Below are 18,654 nucleotides of genomic sequence, written 5' to 3'. Positions count from 1 at the left end.
GAAACCCACAGGGACAGCTCTACCCTATCCTATAGGGTCACCATGACCCTGAATTTAAAAGATAGCAATGAGTTTGGTTTGGGTTATGAACCAGATGCAGGACTACTAGATTCTACACAGCTTCAATTTATATAGTAACAGCCATATCCCAATGCAGGTCTGTGACCTGACTCAAGGGTAGTACTCCACCCTCATCTTCTCACAGCTGCTGGTAAATTCAGGGCAGAAACCTATCATGGAATTGGTTCTATGATTTTAGATCACATCAGAATTCTGGCTCGGCCAAGTTGACACAAAACCTATCACAATGGTTATGTTTGAGCACATTGTTGTAGTCATTGTATCAATTCAGATTTTTAAGGGGTCCCTATTTTTGCTGACTCTCTACTTTACCAAGCATGATACCCTCATCCCTTCATTGGCCCCCTGATGCCTTAGTAGGTTATGTCTTAAGCTGCCAACCTCAGTGTCACCAGTTTGAAGCCAAGACTGGCTCCCAGGGAGAAAAATTGAGACTTTCTGTTCCTGTGAAGATTTACAGACTCTGAAACATCAAAGGGAAATTTTTGTCTGTCTTATAAGGTCACTAAGGGTCAGAATTCACTCGAGAATATTATATTTGGTTTGGTTTTTATTTGAGTCCTTCTGATGACACGTCCTAAGTATGTGAGAAGAAGTCTTAACATATTTGATTCTGAGGAGCATTCTGGCTATACTTTTTGAATGACAGAATTTTTCATTCTTCTGGAAGTCCTCAAAAATGTAAATTTTCTTGATCAATATCATAATTCAAATGCATCAGTTCTTTAGTCTCCCTGTGGTTATAATCCCTTTTGGGAATGGGCTTTCTTGGTATGTTAATGAGTCAGCATCCATGTAGGGTGTCTCAAGTCTATCTCTTTTGAGATATAAAAGGGTAAACTGAGGAAGCAGTCAAACAGAGGTGGAGGACAATAGTTGCCACACACGTGAAGCTAAGAAGAGGAAAGGCCCTTCTTCCAGAGCCCTCAGAGAAAGAAAATCTGCCCCTACAGCAGACAGCCTGCATGTAGTGTTTGACTGCTAACCCACAGGTTGACAGTTTGAATCTACCAGCCTTCCTCTCTGTGAAAGATGTGTCAGTCAGCTTTTATGAAGATTACAGCCTTGGAAACACTATGGGGCAATTCTACTCTGTTGTATGGCATTGCTCTGCATCGAAACCAACTCAACAATAATGGGTTTGGTTTTGAGGGGTGGATTAAACTGTGAGGAAATAAATTTCTGTTTGTGAAATGCACCCACCTGTGGTATTTCTGTCATAGCAGCACTAGATAACCAAACTTGCTCCCATCGAGTCGATGCTGACTCATAGCAACTCCCTGTGGGTTTCTAAGACTGTCACTGTTTGTTCGTTTGTTTGTTTTAATCATTTTATTGTGGGCTCATACAACTCTTATCACAATCCATACATCCATCCATTGTGTCAAGCACATTTGTACTTTAGTTGCCATCATCATTCTCAAAACATTTGCTTTCTACTTGAGCCCTTAATATCAGCTCATTTCCCCCCTCCCTCCCCGCTTCCCCCTCCATCATGAACCCTTGATAATTTAAAAATTATTATTATTTTGTCATACCTTACACTGTACAATGTCTCCCTTCACCCACTTTTCTTTTGTCCGTTCCCCAGGGAGGAGGTCACATGTAGATCCTTGTCATCGGTTCCCCCTTTCAACCCCACCCTCCCTCTACCCTCCCAGTATCGCCACTCTCACCACTGGCCCTGAAGGGGTCATCTGTCCTGGATTCCCTGTGTTTCTAGTTGCTATCTGTACCAGTGTACATCCTCTGGTCTAGCCAGATTTGTAAGATAGAATTGGGATTATGATAGTGGCGGGAGGAAGCATTTAAGAACTAGAGGAAAGTTGTATGTTTCATCGTTGCTACCCTGAGTGGCTTGTCTCATCCCCACGACCCTTCTGTAAGGGTGTGTCCAGTTGCCTACAGATGGGCTTTGGGTCTCCACTCTGCATTCATCCTCATTTAAAATGATGATATTTTTGTTCTTTGATGCCTGATACCTGATCCCTTCAACACCTCGTGCTCACACAGGCTGGTGTGGTTCTTCTATGTGGACTTTGTCACTTCTGAGCTAGATGGCTGGTTGTTTACCTGCAAGACTTTAAGACCCCAGAAACGATATCTTTTGATAGCCACACACCATCCATTTTCTTCACCACATTTGCTTATGCACACATTTGTCTTCAGTGATCGTGTCGGGAAGGTGTGCATCGTGGGATGCCAATTTAATAGAACAAAGTGCTCTTGCATTGTGGGAGTACTTGAGAGAAGGTCTAATGGACTGTCACTGTTTATGGGAGTAGAAAGCCCAGTCTTTCTCCCAAGGAGCTGCTGGTGGTTTCAAACTGCTGACCATGTGGGTCACAGCGCAATACTCAACAACTATACTACCAAGGTTCCTACTAAATAACTAAGGCATCCTTTTTCCCTGGGAGCTTGAGTATAGGAATTGTGGCATTTATACCTCTGCGTAAAATAATACACTACTATTCTATTTATAAAACTAAGGCCCTCAAATCCAGAATACCTAAAGGAGAGAAACGTGAGGTGAAGGAGAATTGAACCGAGTAGGTAAACATGCCCAAATAATAACTGATGGGTAGCACTTTATGCAGACTCAAATTTTAACTACTTTAACATGATGTTTTAAAACTGCACCATATGGTGTTCTACTCAGACAACTAAGAGATCTTCCAGTGTGGGGGTATCTATCCACAGATCTATCTTCAGAGTAGATGTGCTCGGTTTCTAAAATTTGTTTGCTTGTTGGGTTTTCTGGTTGGCTTTGTTTCTTTGATTTTTGAATAGGAGGTTTTAACTTTTGGTGAGGAGGGTGGATAAGGAGGGGCAGGGACACTGTGGAATAACAACAGGAGAGGCGGGAGGCAGAGATCAGGAGGCAGTGCCATTTTTTCCATGTCTGCCCTGATGGATGGCTTGAGTTCCTCTCAGAACATAATTACAGCTTCTCTCCCCCCCCCCAAAAAAAAAGCCAAGTAAATATATTCCTGAAAGTCTGTGAGAGTCTTTGAACACAAGCGGAGGTGGCACATGTGTAGGAGATCAAGTGCAATACAGAATCAAGGAGAAGGTGCTCACCCTCCCCCCAACTCCACCCGAGAACACAGGCTGGGCATAGAGCAGGCGGAGGGCAGTGATGTCTGACAGAACAATGTCCTCACAGAAAGCCCTTTGTCTGGAGAGAAGTCTCTCTCTTGTGACTGGCAGCCAGAGGGCCAAGGCAAGAAGGGGGAAACATGGACAGAATTATTCATGAGCCAGACTTATGAAAGTTCCCTGAAACCATGAGGGCACCTTTTAGAAAGGGTAGGAACAACTGCAAGAAGAGAAGAACTGAGGCTAAGGGGAAGGTGGGAGGAGGAGGAGGGAACTGATCACAGGATCTACGTATACCCCCTCCCAGGGGGCCGGACAACAGAAAAGTGGGTGAAGGGAGACGTTGGACAGTGTAAGACATGACAAAATAATAATAATTTATAAATTATCAAGGGCTCATGAAGGAGGGGGAAAATGAGGAGCTGAAACCAAGGGCTCAAGTAGAAAGAAAATGTTTTGAGAATGATGAGGGCAACAAATGCATCAATAGCTTGACACGATGGATGGATGGATGGATGGATGATGGATGGATGGATGGATGGATGGATGGATGGATGGATGGATGGATGATGGATGGATGGATGATGGATGGATGGGTGGGTGGATGGATGGGTGGATGGATGGATGGATGGATGGATGATGGATGGATGGATGGATGGATGGATGGATGGATGATGGATGGATGGATGGGTGGATGGATGATGGACGGATGGATGGATGGATGGATGGATTGTGATAAGAGTTGTACAAGCCCCCAATAAAATAATTTTAAAGAAAAAAAAGAAAGAAAATGTTTAGAAAATGGTGATGGCAACATATGTACAAATGTGCTGACACAATGGATGGATGGATGGATTGTGATAAGAGCTGTAGGAGCCTCCAACAAAATGATTTAAGATAAAAAAAATAGAGAAAACTTTTGAAAATGACTATGGCAACATATGTACAAATTTGCTTGATATAATTGATTTTTGGATTGTTATAAAATCTGTAAGATCCCCCAATAATTTTTTTTTATAAAAAGAATACAGAGAGTTCAGAGACAGGTTTAGACACAGGCTTCCATGGCTGCAGTCTGTAAAGAATTGGCCATCCAGGTTAAAAATCCACCACTACATTGAAAACTCAGAAGAATATTGTGATCAATCATTTTTCAGCAAACTTAGCAAGTACAATGTCCACAATATTGGTGGCTGCTGTTTTTAACAAAAAGGGATCCTGGTTAAAAATATCAATTAGACAAGGAATCACAAGAAGGTCTATAAAGGAGAATCTTTATGTGACTGAGAGAATGTAGCACATGCTCTATTTGTGTGTTGTACCTGTCAGATGTATATCATGAGAATTGTAACCTGATTATTTGACATAATCATCAATGTACAAGGGGTAACATTGATTTATTCCACTTACTATTGACATTACGAACAGTAAGCTTATTTTCTAGGAAATATGATCTCTGATATCTTCTCCAATCTGCACAAATCTAAATCTACATGGCGCCATCACAATCAGAAAGGTCCCTGAGGCAATTGTCAGAGGCAGCAATCCAGTTTCTAAGCCTTAACTCCCGGGCCTATAAATCCTAGCTATCAAAGACACAGCACCATTATAGCACATACTAGATTTAGAAAATATACTGTATCCTTGTAGGCATAGAGGGATGCCGGACTTAAGTGCTGTAGGCAGATAAGCAAAAGATCAGTGGTTTGAATCCACCAGCTGCTCCATGGGAGAAAGATGAGGTATGATCTGATTCCCCAGGGGGAAGTTCTGCTCTGTTCTACATGTCACTGTGAGCTGGAACAAACTCCACAGTCAACAAAAACAATTGTATCGAGGAGGACATTGCTTCAGCTCTACAATATATTGCCAGTTATTGAATGTGTTAGTCTGGGTAAACTAGGGAAACAAATCCACAGAAACTCATATGTGTAAGAGAGAGTTTCATATAAAGGGTAAGGGTACATTAAGATAGCATCCCAACCCAGTGCTGTCCAAATCTATAAGTCCAACATTAGCCCATATGTCCAACACCAATTTACAAAGTCCTCCTCCATCTCACAAAACACAAGCAATGATGCCAACTGCAGGAAGAAAGCCGAATCAGTGAGGTGTAAGCATCTCAGCACTGACAGAGGTCTCCACAAGGCTGCTCCAGAACCCAGGGCTGCATCAGGGTAGATCCATGTGGCTTCTCCTCAGGGATGTCTTGCAGGAAGTGAGCCTTGCCGACTGAAGTAGGGAACTGCCTAAGGCAGCTGCACCATGGTCTGACCATCAGAAAGCAGGAGACCCGAAAACTAGAAAGGGGAGACTCACTGAGCCATTTATCTCTCCACCCTTCAATTAATCCCACATGTATTTATTGGCCAGGTTGGCACAATAAACCTTAACTATCGCATCGAACATCATAGTTCATTATTAAAATAAAAAACATTCTGCCATTATGCCAAGGCAGTTGCTTCAGGACATTGAGGGGTGTAAAAAAAAAAAAACAGTGAATGCCATGATCATGGGACCATTGATATACTTCATTTACTATGTAGAAATGTCCTCAGTCAAAAGTAATGCACAGGATACAATGACTGGATAAGGCATTCTGTAAATCTACAGGTGGTAATTTTGAAAGAAATTCTGCTGGCAGGGAAGGCAAATCCATACCCAAAATGTTTCTCCCAGCAAGAACAAAGTACCTCCTCTTACACAATGGAAGTGATCCAATGTGATCAACCAAGCAGACAGTAGATCTCTTCACACAATGGTGTCATAACAAAGGCCCGATAAAGATCTTTGCTTTTGGCAAATTGGGCTCTCAGCAGCTGTAACTAGGTCAAAAACGACAGTCTTATGCCTCACCCCAAAACATCCTAACCCCAGTAACTGTAAATATGGTATTTTTCTGGGGTGGGGGTGGGGGTGGAGGGGTACTTCCCCACTAAATTATGTGTTTAACATATAACAAGAGAGTTCTGGAATTTCAGGGTGGTTCGCTCTAGTCTACAGTTTGGCCCATATTTCAGCAACAATTCTCAATCCCTTGAACTTGAACATTGAAATCATGAACTAAGGCAGTGGCAATAATTACCCAATAATGAAGATTGCTCATGAAATAAGGAGCCCAGGAGAAAACTGAATTTATAAATAGGTTAAAGTGTGTGTGGGATAGTCAAGTAAAATAAAGTATTGTGTATACATTTTATAGCTAAGATGTGTGAGAATGAAATTTCCCAGGTGTGGCAGTTACATAATCTACTTGAGGAAGGGGTGGAATCTAGCCTGTTAATCAGGTCTGGACTTGTTGAACTCATTTGGAGGCATGAAGGAGATAAATAGCTCATTTTCCTACTGACAAGATACATGGAGCTACGCAGATGGAACCAGAGCCCTGGAGCTGAAGGAGCCACATGGAGACTCATGCCAGTGCTGAGATGATTACTGGCCTGTGATCTTCCTGCATTCTGCGTCACTACAGGTGCTGCATGAGTCTGAAGAGGAATTTATAGACTGGTATTGGATATAAGGGCTAATATCAGACTTACAGACTTGATCTGGACAGGGCTGGGATGTTTTCTCAATATACAGTTGTGCTTTTATATAAAGCTCTTTCTCACACACATGAGTGTCTGGAATTTGTTTCTCTAGTCAACCCAAACTAACACACCAGGTAAGTATAAAGAATAAGCCCCTGAAAAGAGAGCTGAGCTCACAACCTGGTGTTCGATTGCTGCTATAACAAATTACCATAAATTTGGTAATTTAAACAATGCAGATTATCTTATTCTTCATTATCTTAATTTAATTCACAACCGACTGTAACTTACTGAGCCCCATTGCGCTAAGCCACTGCTGTGTGTCTAATTTGCCGGTTCGGGAGATCAGAAATCCAAAATTGTTCTTACTGGGTTAATGCCAAGATATTTGTAGGACTCCGTTGCTTCTGGATGTTCTCGGAGGACATGTGCTTTCCTTTGCTAGCTTCTAGAGGCTGCCCACCTCCTGTGGGCTTGCGGTCCTTTGCCTCCAGTGTTCAACAGTGGGTCCACTCGTGCGCATGCTGCCACTCTCTGATTCTCCCTCTGGCAGAGGTCTCCCCTTTCCATTTATAAAAACCCTTTAGATTATATCAATCCTGCCTGGATAAACTGCTGACTTTGATGTCAGCTGATTAGCAACATTAATTATATTTGCATCCGTAATTCCTGGTGACCATGTAACCTAATCTATTCACAAGTTCAAGAGAGTAGGGGGTGGGGGGGTCATCCTGCCTACTTTTCCAGCTCACTTCCCTGAAGGCCATACTATGAGAATAAACAGATGGCCAACCGTCATCCCGAGGTTATGGAAATGGCGGTTTGGACTTTGGTTCCGATCTCTTGCTTTGAGCGTGCTCGGTGTGTGGTGTAATGCCTTTCTTTGCTTTTTCATGATTTGTATTAGCTGGCAGCCATGGTGCTATCTTTGTGAATGAGTTTTATTGTAGGTTTTGCCCTATACCCCACTTTCATTGCTAGTGTACATTGTATCCAGAACTTAAGCTTTGAATCTGTACAAGTCAATTATGCATATATGCAGTCTGAAAAGTCAGCCTATATATGCAGAATTCATTTCATAGTGTTTTAAATTCTATACCAGTGGCTAAATCAATTGTGCTTTCAATACAATTACCTTATGCACTATGGAGATGATTTATAAAGTTCTCTACTATAGAATGATAATGATGTCTCTAATGTGAACCAGAGACATATATAAACCATAGAGATATGAATAGATTTGAGGTTCGCACTTAATAGTAGCCCTATCCTAAGGACAATTGGTTCTTAAGACATGGACTGACTAGATACTCACAAAAAGATCACTGAACTATGAGTGCTAGAGCAAAGTGTAAAGCCTCTGACTGCCACAAATCAGAGCACTATTGGGTCACTGTGAGTCGGAATCCACTAGATGACCGATGATGGTGATGAATGAATGTGTGAGTGGGGGATAGGTAGGAGCTTAGGCCAAAGTCACAATGAAAATCAACAATTCTCATATAATCTTCTGGTAATGGATTTGATCTTTAAGTAACTTGCTACCACAGAGTTCTAAAGAGATTAAGGAATCACAACGGATCTATTACAATTACATTGTCACGAACATGGAAACGTTATACATAGGAGCTAAAACTGTGAGCAGGGCCTCCAAGATTAAGAAACATTCCCTAGATGGTTGAACTCATATTCAAATTCAGTAAGAGTCTTCTTTAGGCCAGGCGCAGTGCACATACAACTCACTCCTCACCGCTTCACACCTTATACCTAAACAGAAGTATGATTGTAATGTTCAGTGTATATAGATTAAGTAACATGCCCCAGGGGCACAAATGATGCTTGTAGGAATAATGGAGATGTGGCGCCTACCTGTCTAACTCCAAATTCCATTCTCATTCTTCTCTCCCAAACAACCTACTTTGGATTGAATTTTCTCTCCAAAAGAGATGTGTTAAAGTCCTAGTCTCAGTTCCTATCTTCTTTTAAAACAGACTCTTTGGACGTGTTATTGTTTAAATTAGCATGAGGTCCTATTGAAATGGGGTGGGTCCTGGTTCAATCTGAGTGCCATCTTTTCAAAGAAAGCAGATGCAGAGAGATCTAGGTTCAAGGGTGTAAGGTAGGATGGTGCTTCTACAGCCCAAGGATCACCTAGGAACACTTGCACCTACTAGAAGCTAGAAAAGAAGAATCTTGTCCCAGAATGGACAATGGGAGGCTGGCCCTGATAATGTCCTGAAGTCAAGTTCTTAGCCTCCAGAATTGAGTGATAATAAATTTCCATTCTTGGGTCATCCAGTCTGCGGCATATTGTTCTGACAGCCTTGTTGTTGTTGTTGTAAAGAGTCAGGTTGATTCCTGCTCATGATGGCCCCATCTATGCCAAACAGTCAAGCTCCATCAAGTTTCCAAGGCTGTGAAGCTTTTAAATCAAACTGCCAGTTGTGCACCCAGAGCAGCATGTGGTAGCCCAAGGAACTAGTGCACTTCCTGGTGTCAATGCCTTTTAATCATATCATGAAGTGATTGGGGGTTTGAAGACAGTCTATTAAAAATAAATCAAGGATTCAACCTATATAGAAACACCAGTATGATTACTATCCAGTTGCACAAGTGCTTGATGTCATCTTGAACGTGTCACTCAAAGCTACCAAGCAACTTTGTGTATTTTGTGGAATCATGCGGGATTCGGTTGATCTTACTGAATGACACACCTGGCCCTGTCAAATCAAGTGGCTTCCCTGTGTTCTATATCCCCGACAGCATGAAGAGAAAGTGCGGGACTCTATGAAAATGTGCTCTTCTTTGATGTAGCTTACCTGATATCAGAATATATTTCCATACTTATGAGAAAGACTTACTTTACATAATCAGGAGTTGTTAGGTAATCAGGTGGCATTTCCATCTGCTCGTGACTACTATTTGAAAGGAAGCATACTCGAGAATATGAATAGAAATGCAGGCTGATATTCATGGTCAACCCCATGCTACCGTCTAACGAGACATCTGATTAAGTCGGGGATCATAGCCAAAAATTGTGGGCAAGGATGAAACTGCCATGTTCAAAATTCTAGACAGAAAATACAAATCTCCTTTTTAACAAGGTATTGAAATACTGGAGTAGGTGATCACATTCACGTATTACAATATTCACCCATTTTGTGTGTCAATAGCCAGCTGGCCCAGCACCACTTGTTTAAGTGACTACTCTTTCTCCCATTGAAGCAGCTGACACTTTTCTCAAAAGTGATCTGACTATAGGATTATGAGTTGACTTCTGGACTCTCGATTCTATTCATTGATCTCTGTGTCGGGCCTTACGTCAATACCACACGATCTGGCTAGCTGGAGCTTTGTAGTAAGTTTCAAAATCAGGAAGTGTGACCTCTGCAGCTAAATTCTTCTTTGTCAAGATGTTGTTGGCCATGCTGGATCCGTTTAGATTTCCATACGAATGTTAGGGTCAGTTTGTCAATTTTGAGGGGCAGGGAAACAAACTACCAGGGATTTTGAATATGTTGATCAAGGATATTAAATATGTAGAACAATGTAAGGAATGGTACCATCTCCCCCCACTTTCACCCCCCAAGGCTTGTTGTGCCCCACCCCCCGGAAGGAACAGGCCACAGGAGGCCTACCAAGGTCCTGGGGGCACCCTTTCTCTCTCTCCTCTTTATGAAGGTACCATCTTAACAGTATTGTCTAGAGAACTATGTATTTATGTTTCCTTTAATTCCTTGAGACGTGCAAATCTTGCCGAGGAATAAGTGTAAGAAATTGCAGAACACTCAGAGAAAGGACACTGAAAACTTACCGTTTCCAGTAGATCTAGTTTAGTTCACGTGTGTTCTGTGACTTCCTGACAACAAATCCTCTACACTTAATCTGACATGAGTGGGTTTCGTTTCTTGCTATCAAATTATTCCTAGCTAAGATATTAAAACCAGGCCAGGGCCTGAGTGTGGAACAGATCATCAATTTCTCATATGTAAGCTCAGGATGAAATTCAGGGTGAAGTTTAAGAAAATTAAACAAGTCCATCGAAACCAAAATATTACCATGAGTCTATCCCACCTGCATTCTGAGAATGTTTGCTACATTGAACACTAAGGACAGAAGACCGAAGGAGCTGTGGGAGGACATCAGACTATTATTCACAAAGAAAGCAAAAGGTCATTAAAAAGACAGGAAAGAGCGGAAAAGATCAAAATATATGTCAGAAGAGCCTCGGAAACTTGTTCTCAATCTCAGGGTAACTAAGGCAAATGGAACAGAAACTATGAAATCAAAGAGCCAAACACACAACTTCAAAGGGCAGCATGAGAAGACAAAATAATATATCATAGTTAAATGGTTGAAGACCTAGAGTTAGAAAACCAAATAGGAAGAACACACTCAGCATATTTTAAACTGAAATAACTCAAGAAAACTTCAAGCCTGAAGGTGCAATATTGAAAGATTCTATGGGAAAAATATTGAACAGAGCAGCAAGCATCAAAAGAAGGTGGAAAGAATACACAGTCACTGCACCAAAAAGAACTAATCAACATTCCAACCATGTATGCAAAAAATACTGGTCCTGTGCTGGGAGAGTGGAGGGTGAGTGGGTTGGAAAGGGGGAACTGATTACAAGGAGCCACATGTGACCTCTTCCCTGGGAGAGGGACAGCAGAGAAGGGGGGAAGGGAGACCCCGAATAGGGCAAGATATGACAAAATAACGAGGTATAAATTACCAAGGGCATATGAGGGAGGGGGGAAAAGGGAGGGAGGGGGGGAAAAAAAGGAGGACCTGATGCAAGGGGCTTAAGTGGAGAGCAAATGCCTTGAGAGTGATTGGGACAGGGAGTGTATGGGTGTGCTTTGTACAATTGATGTATGTATATGTATGGATTGTGGTAAGAGTTGTTGGAGTCCCTAATAAAATGTAAAAGAAGAAAAAAAAAATACTGGTCCTGAAGGAAGAAATTCAATTTCACTGAAAGTATTAGCCAAAACAAGGCTCCAGGAATTGAAAAAATACCAAATGAAATGTTTCAACAAACTTATGAATCAGTGGAAGCACTTACTATACCAGGAAATGTAGAAAATAGCTACATAGCCAACAAACTAAAAGATATCCGTATTGTGCCCATTCCAAAGAAAGGTGACCCAACAGAATGCTCAAATTATAGAACAATGTCATTTATGTCACATGCAAGTAAAATTTGCTGAAGATTATCCAAGTTGCAGCAGTACATTGACAAGTAGCTGTCAGAGAACCAGGCAAGATTCAAAAGAGGGAATGGAACAAGAGATATCATTGCAGATACATGTTGGCTGAAGCAGAGAATACCAGGAAGATGTTTCCTTGTATTTTATTAACCATGCCAAAGCATCCCACTGTGTGGATCATAACAAAGATAAACTTGAGAAGAATGGGAATTCCAGAACACTTAATTGTGCAGCTACAAAGCCTGTACATGGATCAAGTAGATATGCAAACAGAACAAGAGAATACTACATGATTTAAAATCAGGAAGTGAGTCAGGGTTGTATCATGTCACCATACTTATTCAATCTGTGTGCTGAGGATAGAATCAAAGAAGCTGGATTAAATGAAAAGGAATGTGGCATCAGGATTGGTGGAAAACTTATTAACCACCTGCAATATGCAAATGACACAAGCTTGCTTGCTGAAAGTGAGGACTTGAAGCATTTGATGATGAAGGTAGGGGATTGCAGCCATCGGTATGGATTACAACTCAATGGAAAGAAGGCCAAACTGCTCACAACTACCCCAAAAGGTAACCATGATAAATGGAGAAGAGATTGACATTGTCAAGGATTTTGTCTTGCTTGGATCCACAATCAATGCTCATGGAAGCAGAAGTCAAGATATCAAATGACCTGTTGCCTTGGGCAAATCTATTGCACAAGACCTCCTTAGAGTGTTGAACAGCAGGGAGGTCACTCTGAGAACTAAGGTGTGCTTGTCTGACGCCATGGTATTTTCAGTCACTTCGTATGCATGTGAAAGTTGGACGTGAATAAAGAAGAATGAAAAAGAATCGAAGAGTTTGAATTGTGGTTCTGGAGAAGAATATTGAAAGTACCATGGACTGCTAGAAGGACAAACAAATCTGTCGTGGAAGAAGTACAGCCAGTGTTCCCTAGAGGCAAGGATGGCGAGACTTTATCTTTGGATGTGTTGTCAGGAGAGACCAGTCCCTGGAGGATGACATCATGCTTGGTAGAGGGAAGAAGCAAAGAAAAATGGAAAGACCCTGGACAAGATGGACTGACCTATTGGCTCAAGCATAGGAACAATTGTGAGGATGGCACTGGACAGGGCAATGTTTCATTCTGTTGTACACAGGGTTGCTTTGAATCAGATTCAACTTGATGGCACCCAACAACAACAAATCATTATATAAAGGGCTCTGGTTTAATATGTTATGTGTTGCACTATGAAATACAAGGTCATCACTTCGAACCACCAGCTGCTTCACAGGAGAAAAATTACACTTTCCGCTCCCATGAAGATGTACAACCTTGGGAACCCAATGGAGGAGGTTTCCTCTGTCCTATGTGGCTTCTAGAAGTCAAAATTTACTCAATGGCAGAAGGTAAGTCATTATCTTTCCAAAGAACTGACAACCAAATAGCAAATAAATGGCAGAATTAACTCCAGCTGACTCCAAAATCCATGTTTTTTGCTCATTACCATCCCTTAGCAGTCCTTGAATGTAACCATGCCCCAATGTACCTGGAAGGCGTAGGCCATTGGCTGACCAAAGTAATTTCTTTTCTGTCAAATTGTATCTATGCTTCCTTAAGAATTTTCCCCAATTTATCAATATGCCTCAGTGTTTCTAAATGGCATTTCTAATTTTACTTTTGGGTCTCTGACACTACTTATTCTTGCCTTAGTCGTTAGCACTGGGTTGTGACCTGGAAGGCTAGCACCCCTAAACCAGTAGGCTCTGCTAGAGACAAGAGCAGGGTTTTCTACTCCTATAAACAATCTAGGAAACTCACAGCATCATTTCTACTCTGTTCTACAGGGTCCTTATGTGTCAGAATCAACTTGCCGGCACTGAGGTTGTACATATTTTTTAGATTAGTAATAAATCCTGTGCTTTCTTTTGATACGTTTTCCATGTTTAAATGATTGGAACTTTATACTCTGGGGATCATAGGAGAAATCACTGCTTTATTCTTGAATATCATGTTTCTATTAATATATCCCAGCATCACACTGACTTTTACTAACAGTACAATTCTATGGTATCTCTCATCTTTATCCAAAAAGAAGTATGGACATTTACAAACCACAGTGTTAAATCCATCAATATGACAGTGTGCAGAAAAGTAAACACTAACACACAATTTCAGGGGGCAGGTTTTTCTTCTTTCTTAATAACAGTGGGAAATCTTCAGGAAAAAAATAACAGTGAAGAGACAAAGCCCGGGGAGGAGGGGCAGAAGCCTGGGATGGTGTATTTTTAGTCATTTTGATTAAATTATGGAGATGTGAAGTTGATAATTTATTGAAGGGGAATAGGGAAGTCTATGTAAATGTTTGCAGATGAATAATTAATGTGACTTTGCGACATCACTAGGCCTTTAATTAAAGCCACTGTGAGACAAAGCAGGAACCAAAGAGCACAATTACTATAGCAACTAATTGTAACTTTCCTATCCCAAGTAACATTTGGGAGTCCATGTTTAATTTGCATCTTTAAAGGAAGATAGAGCATACCTAGGGTGACAGATGGTTTTTTTTTATAGCACTTTAACTGTTTCCTTGCAAGCTAAAAAGGCTGTTCACATATTAATAAATCTCCTCCTAACGAAATCTAAGCCAGGAAGTTTTGGGTATTTATTGGTTTTGTTTTATTAAATATTATATTCATTTTCATGTATAGGCAATATTTGGATGCTTCTCAAGATCTAAAAAAATAAAATCAGTGCTCAATGCTTTTAATACTAATTACTTAATGTGATTGAATAATTGACTGACCTGAGGGCTTCCTCACTTTACTGAATCTTAATTTTTAATATCACTTTCTCACTTTTATCCTCAAATACATTTTTCCCCAAGAGTTTTATTGGCACATGATTCACATGTCACACAATCGAACAGTTCAATCATTCAGTCACATTAAGGGGAGTTGTACAATCACCACCACATCTATCTTAGAGCCTCCTCCCCCTCCTCACAGTCACATCGCCTTCCAATTGAGCTGTGCAATCAATTGCTCTCAGCTCCAGAGCTCCCTCCCCACGCCCACCCTCACAGCTCACTCCCGAAATCCCTCTTCCCTCCCCACGCCCATCCTCCACCCCTGCATTCATACACCACTTTTATCTGTCTCCTGCTTAGTCTTATCCTCCTTTTTCTGTCCCTTCCACTTCTAAAAGGGTATGCCTAAGGACAACTGGGATTGCACTGGGCAGAACTTTCATAGTACGCGTTTCTTCTTCCTGCTAGGTGAGCATCCAGCAACTCACTGAGTTAGTACGCCCAGTGGTGTTGCCTGGGACAGTCCTCGCTGGTCACGGTGAATTTTTTTGTAAAAGCAGTTTCATCTAAACTTCATTTTTTGTGATGGTCAGTTGAAAAGAACAGCATGTAGCTGTGAAATTTTGTTTCTTGCTTGGGAAAAATGCCTCAGAAACTGTTGTGATGTTGAACACAGCTGACAAAAACAGTACTACGTGGAAAACAAGTGGACAGGTGGTTTTCTTGTTTGAAAAAGGTGACACACCAATGACAGCCCGAATTCTGAATGTCCATCAACTTCTGGAACAAATGAAAATGTCTGCTTGTAGTACATTTACAGTTCATCCCACCAGGTGAGACTGTTCATCAAACTTTTCTATTTAGTCTTCCTGAAAAGACTGCAGACCACTCTGACAACAAAGGCCTGATTTGTGGCATTAGGGGGAATGGTTTTGCCACCACAACACTGCACCTGCTCACGCAGCCATTTCAATGCACCGGTTTTTGACCAAAAAAAACAAAACAACAACAACAAAACAGCATGCTTCCCTTGCCCCACTCGCCTTATTCAACTGACCTTACTTCTCTTGGTTTCTGCAATTGCAGGGGGACATGAAAGGACAGTGATTTGAAGACATAGAAGAGATGAACTAAAAAACAAGGGAAGTGCTGTCAGCCATCCAAAAAGATGAGTTTGAAAAGGTTTCCAAATTGAAAAGATTTCCAAGATTTGACAAATGTATTAAGTATAATAGAGAGAACATTGAAGGTGAAAAGTTATTTTGTTAAAAAAAATTAAATACATAGCTTTGAATAAAAATTCCAGGGTTTGGGGGCGTGGATATCCCCCATATTTTTCATATTTTTGTCTGTCTTTTTCCCATCTGCCTCTTCTAATCTCTGTGACTTTATCCTTCACTTCATTTCCTTCCACTTTTCACGGCTACTTGACCTTGTGTATCCTTTCACTCAGTTTACCCTCTACTGAGGCACTGTTCTCATTCTTGTTTCCATAATACTTACACCCCAAAGATGCACCTGCTTTGGTGTCGAAACCTCTGCAATAGAATATCACCTATCCCATTGCCAAAATCAATGACCTTATTAATATAATTACTGTTAATCGGGTTGACTAGAGAAACAAATTAATTGACACTCATATGTGTAAGAGATAACTTTATATGATAAAGTAATTATGCATCAATAAAACATGCGAGCCCAGTACAGATTAAGTCCATAAGTTTGATATTAGCCCATAAATCCAATATTAGCCCAGGAATTCCTCTTCAGACTCACACAGGATGTGCAATGATGCCGAATGCAGGATGATCACAGGCCGGTGGGTGGCAAGTCCTGTGGATCCAATGGCAGTCGATGCATCTCCAGGGCTTTGGCTGCCATCAGTGTGGCTCCATGTGGCTTGTGAGCAGGAATGAGAAGCAGAGAGAGAGAGAGTGACCTGTCTCTTCTGATGGCAGAATCAAGAGAGAGAACTGTTCAGAATCCTAATGAGGAAGTCACACCCACAAGGAGGGATCATCAGGCTGTGACCTGATTGACAAGCTAGACTCCACACCTTCATTCTTCTATCAAGTTGACATGAAAGTTTCTAAGTACCATAATTACCATATGCTCCATGGAAATTACTTATAATATTCCCCAACAAAATGATAATGCTGTCTCAAAATCAGATCAGGGACATACATAAACTGTAGTTTGGGGGCTCACTCTTAATCATTATCCCTAATTGAGAACAATCCATTCTTATAATGTGGCCCTACTCCATACTTGCCTTCATGAAGACATGGGTGCTATAGCAAAATGTGGTGAAGAAACCAGATGGTGCCCAGTCTCAGAAACAATAACTTCTGAGACCTTAAAGGCTTGCATTAAAACAAATACCCATCTAAGCGAGGTGTCAGCTAAGTCCCCACAGAAGAAGCACACTTAGAGTATGCTGTAAGGATTGTAAGTCATAAAATCCAAACCCGGGGGAGAAATTGTATTAGAATTTAAATTCTGAGTACCTGGTTTGAAGGCTATGGAAGACAGTGAAAGCCCAAATCCATTTGCAGAGCCCTACGCTGATTAAGCCTCCAGTGAGCCCCTCTGATCATTGAGCAGGGATGTGAATCGCCTCGCTATCAGACAGAATTCATTGGAAAGTGTTCAACTGTAACACCTAATCATTTGTTCTCCCTTTGGGCCCATTTAAAATTTGTTCTAGGTTTTATTAGTTTCTGATTTCCTTTGAAGATTTTCTGTGGATTTTTTTTTTGGCGGGGGGCGGTGGTGCGCCCCATGGGTTTCTTTCTATAGATACAGTAACTGGATTAACCGTTTCTTAGGATTATGATGGGGTAGTAGGAGCTAATAATAATGAGTACAAGAATGAAGAAGATGTTCTGATAGGGATTGTGGTGATGATTACACAACTGCTTTTAAGTTATTTAAGCCATTGAATTGTAAGGTTTTAATGATATGTAAATATATATTCATGTATACATAGAGAACTGTACCATGCAATAGTTATTATTATTAATTTTTTAATGGCTTCTTTATTTATATCTTTAAGAACCTTTTGACGGTGAATGTGGGAAAGTTGACAGGCCAGATCAGTTTTCTGTCTGACAGTGAATGCGCATGTTTGCTTTATGTCATTGGTTGCAACCCCGACAACGTAACATCACTCACCCACACCCTTCCTGTAGATCCCGTTCTTTTATTTTATATTTTATTGGTGCTTGTATAACTCTTATCACAATCCATACATCCATCCATTGTGTCAAGCACATTTGTACATTTGTTGCCATCATCATTTTCAAAACATTTTCTTTCTACTTGAGCCCTTGGAATCAGCTTCTCACTCCTCCCCTTCCTCCCCCACTCTCCCTTCCTCCTGAACCCTTGATAATTTATTTTTTCTATGTCTTACACTGATCGATGTCTCCCTTCACCCACTTTTCTGTTGTCCGTTCACCAGAGAGGGGTTATATGTAAATCACTGTGATCTGTTCCCACTTTCTCCCTCACCTACCCCTTGCCCTCCTGGTGTTGCTATTCTCAATATGGGTCCTGAGGGGTTTATCCATCCTGGATTCCCTGTGTTCCAGCTCTTATCTGTACCAAAGTACATGCTCTGGTCTAGCCAGATTTGTAACGTAGAGTTGGGATCATGATAGTGTGGGGGAGGAAACATTTAAGAATTAAAGGCAAGTTGTATGTTTCATCAGTGCTATATTACACCCTGACTGGCTTGTCTCCTCCCCATGCCTCTTCTGTAAGGGGATCTCCACTTGCCTACAGATAGGCTTTGGGTCTCCACAAGGCAGTAATACAGGTTTGTTTTTTGTTTTTGTTTTTTTAAAAACCTGCATTTCTACACTGGATTTGGAGCCAAGAGTTCCAGTTTTGAGGAGTTTTCTGGTTTGGTTTTGTTTTTTAAACAAAAATCTTA

Source organism: Tenrec ecaudatus, chromosome 2 (genome assembly GCF_050624435.1).
Source record: "Tenrec ecaudatus isolate mTenEca1 chromosome 2, mTenEca1.hap1, whole genome shotgun sequence".
Classification (NCBI taxonomy): domain Eukaryota; kingdom Metazoa; phylum Chordata; class Mammalia; order Afrosoricida; family Tenrecidae; genus Tenrec; species Tenrec ecaudatus.
This window is presented reverse-complemented; position numbering follows the sequence as displayed.